Here is a 4,447-nt window from a genome sequence, read left to right as displayed (position 1 = left end):
AGACCAATTCCGCAAACTCATAAATCCACCAAGAATTCTCAATTGTGGAGGGACAAAGGTTAGAGATACCGAGTTTTCCAAATGCCATTAAAGCAATACTAAGATCATTAGTAGGAAACTTTCTTTGACTCGAAACAACCTTCTTTCCACAAAGTCCAATAGAGATATCATCATATGATGGACGTTCATCCCTTGGTCTAGGTAACCGTACGTTGCCCAATGGTATTTTGGTGACCCTTGAAATTAACTCTCTATTAACAAGAAACTTTTCTATTTTTATCATGGATTTGAATTCCATCTTGTTAAAATCAACATCATAAATGTTGGCATAGAAAATCCTTGTTAGAGAATCAAAACCTTCACCAAGGCCATTAAAGATATTCCCAAGATTGAACTTTTTAAAGCAAGCTAAATCCTCTTCATGTCCACTAAAGGTTTCCAATTTATTTTCTAGAATAAAACCTTTGGAAGCAATCCTATCAAAAGTTCTAGCACAAGAATCATTCACAAACCTAATTCTAAGAGAATTTTGATCACAAGGAGAATTCAATCTAGGGTTTTTTGAGCTTTTTGAACTCCTTTTCATGCTTCTAGAAATCATCATAAAAAGATATACCAAAGGGAATTACTTACTTGAAGAGAACCTCAAACACCCTTCCTTTCGATATCTTCAAAGAAGCTTTAATGGTGGAGAAGCACAAACCCTGCTTCACGTACGCAGACGAAAGATGAGGAAGGAAAGGTACGCGAACCATATATATATATTCCTCATTCACGGGCTTGGGATGAACATGAACCGTGACCCACAAAGACTTATGGGATTTTCTTAGCCCTTTCCACATTAAAGGTATGCAACCAACATACATGTGAAAGATAACAGAAGCAATAGAAAGCTAACCAAGCACAACAGAACTGTACACAACGCAATCCATTTCTTTCCCCACTTCAAGATATGTACAAATGGGGTAAATGCCAACCTTGTTACCAATAGGCATAATGCACAAAGGAGTTCTCATGCGACATGTATGGTTGATAAGTGTGAACATTCCCTGTATTATAATCAAAATAATGATGATAGTCAGGGAAGTTAGAGCTTCCTATCCTTCGTTTATTCTGGTTAGAAGAAGGATTCTTCCGATTTCTGGGTTGTACAGTATTAACAGATTTAACACGTACGAAACCCTTTTGGGAATGATTCTTAGACTTAACAGAATTAAGTTTTTCTAAGAATTTAAAAACGTCTTCGAACGCTTTAAACAAATCTTTATCAATTGATCCATCACGATAGTATTCCTCATAGAGATCAAGAATTAATCTAGTGAGGTTCCATATCCTTGATCGTATTAAACGTTTTCCCAACCTTTCTTTCTTTTTATTTTTTTTCCTTCTGATTGCTTCTTAACATCTAAATTTCCCCTTTTAGATGAAGTAAGATTATCATGAGAAACCAGAGGTTTTAACTATAACAATCTCTGAACAATCTTTAAGGAATTCTGGCATGCGTTACAGATGCCAGGAGAAAGCTTTCCAAAGAAATTTCCCATAGGACAATTTATAAGGAACGAACAAACACAAACTTATCAGGTTTACCGTGTTTGCCTGCTCTGATACCAATTAAAAAAGCGGGGGTCTAACAACACCACCCAATATTTCGCTTAACAATCTGTATGGACTAACTCCGAAATACTTTTCTAGAGAATCAACTAGACAGTCAGACTCAATCTAGATAAAAGTATCTCAAGGAGTTAATATCTCTCTCTTGATTTGATTTTTCTCAAGATAAAAACAATAGAGAGTCTTTATCAAATACAAGGAATAACTTGGACGTTACCAAAGACCAATGTCCAAGTGTTAATCAATGAAATCGACAACCACAAGGTCGGATGTCCAATCGATTAACCTTTAACGCACAACCTGTATTATTTCAATTATAAAGATAAACAATATAATGTGGAAAATGAAATAACACAGACACCGGAAATCTTGTTAACGAGGAAACCGCAAATGCAGAAAAACCCCGGGACCTAGTCCAGATTGAATACACATTGTATTAAGCCGCTACAGACACTAGCCTACTCCAAGCTAACTTCGGACTGGACTATAGTTGAACCCCAATCAGTCTCCCACTAATTCAAGGTATAGTTGTACTCCTACGCCTCTGATCCCAGCAGGATACTGCGCACTTGATTCCCTTAGCTAATCTCACCCACAACCAAGAGTTGCTGCAACCCAAAATCGCAGACTTGATAATAAACAAATCTGTCTCACACAGAAAAGTCTATCAAAGGATAATCTGTCTCCCACAGAAAAACCCTAGGTTTTTGTTCCGTCTTAAGATATGAAATCAAGGTGAACAGGAACTAATTGATAATTCGGTCTTATATTCCCGAAGAACATCCTAGATTAATCAATTACCTCTCAACAATCTTACTTGAATATACAAGAGGACGTCGAGGAATCACAAGCAGTGAGACGAAGATGTTTGTGACTTCTTTATCTTGCCTATCGGAGAACTCTCATGATCTCAAGCCAATCAAATATTGTACTCGTACGATAGAAGATGCAAGATCAGATCACATAACTATGATAAAAGTAGTATCAGTCTAGCTTCACAATCCCAATGAAGTCTTTAAGTCGTTAACCTGGTTTTAGAGAAGAAAACCAAAGGTTAGAGGAGAATCGACTCTAGCGAGCACACTAGTATCACACATACGTGTGGGGATTAGTTTTTCCCAATGCTAGATGTCTCTTATATATAGTCTTCAACTCAGGGTTTTTCTTTAATTACAAAGCAATCAATATTCACCGTTAGATGAAAACCTGATATAGATTCAAGCTAATATTTCTCAACCGTTAGATCGAAAACTTAGCTTGTCACACACTCTTGAGATATACGTTTACTGAGTTTGTGAAAACTATGCCCAAACGTGTACGTGTATGTTGGTCCAACATAGTAACCACAAAGGTCGACCATATGAGCATTTCATATTAACCATGTTCTTTTTCACCATAACTAGTTCAATTGACTCAAATGAACTAGTTAGAGAGTTGTTAAATTGCTATGAGATCTTATGTAACTACACAATTGAAACAAATATGATTCGATTCTATTGAATCGGCTCATGAACTTTATAGCCACGATTTGCATACTGCATTCCTTAATAATTTAAGTTTCATGTTCAGAGCACATCTTTAGATCATAACCCACTCAAGTACGCAAACAAGTTCGCGGACTTAAGACAACCGGCAGAGTATTCCAAACTCAGCAGAAAATCTCGGCAAGGAGACTTCCGCCAGTTCGCGGACTAAACACGCAAACGAGTTTTTGGAAAATCCAGCAGAAATTCTCGGCAAGAGAACTTCCGTCATTTCATGGACTGAGTTCGCAAACTGAGTTCGCGGACTTGGCAAAGCCAATTCCTCCGGTTTCTCTCAATCAACAAAGTTCGCAAATTTCGGATTAAGGAATAGGACTTCTCCACATATGTGTTTCCACACAATGCTTATATCCATCATTGGTTATATAGACCTAAACTCTCATTCCAACCATTGAAACATTCTTAGAGGACGTTATATAGTTGTTACATTATTTCTCGTCAAAGCGATTTTCAAAGTGATTGAAACAATATGAATTTCGTCATTAGGTGAAGATAAACCCGATCAAAGCGAAACGCTTTACCAACACATGATTTCGAGATATACATAGGCGAGATATACTCGGCTCGAAATATCAAATGTGTATGATCCAGTCTATATAGCATACGACTTTTGTCTCATAAGAAGTAGGAGATAGAAGAGATAGACTTTTGAGTGATAGATAAGTTCAAGTCTCCACATACCTTTTTGTTGATGAAGTTTCACGGTTCCTTGAGTAGATCTTCGTCGTTGTATGATGAATCTCCATGAAGTCCTTGAGCTCAACTACAGTTTTCTATCCTAGTCCGAGACTTAGCTATGTAGACTACAAATCAAGACTCATATATAGTTTTGATCACTAACATTGACAAACATGCTTGAGATAGCAACGCATGCGAGGTCGACCGAGCTATGCTCTAACACTTGGAAAATGAGAATTTCCATCTATGGTATATATGATACTGCTCCTTCATTTACACCTACTTACTATCGAGGTGGAGGCTGAATCACTTTATTAGTATCTAGGTGGAGGCTGAATCACCATATTATTATCTTGGTGGAGGCTGAATCACCATATTATATATTATTTGGAAGGAGTTAGTTCCATATACATGAATGTTTACCTATGTGATTCGGTTGTGTTTAGTGTTTAGGGAAAACAAGAATTGTTTTCAAATCATTTCCAATGATTGCATGAAAGTTAAATGTTATCCCTATGGGGCACCCATTTAAGGGATGATGTGCTCACCCATTCCCACTTTCAGTTTCAGAGACAGATCAGAGTTGCGCAACGAAAGCTTCGAGGAGTTGA

Source organism: Papaver somniferum, chromosome 9 (assembly GCF_003573695.1).
Source record: "Papaver somniferum cultivar HN1 chromosome 9, ASM357369v1, whole genome shotgun sequence".
Taxonomy (NCBI): Eukaryota; Viridiplantae; Streptophyta; class Magnoliopsida; order Ranunculales; family Papaveraceae; genus Papaver; species Papaver somniferum.
Note: the sequence above shows the minus strand (reverse complement) of the source record.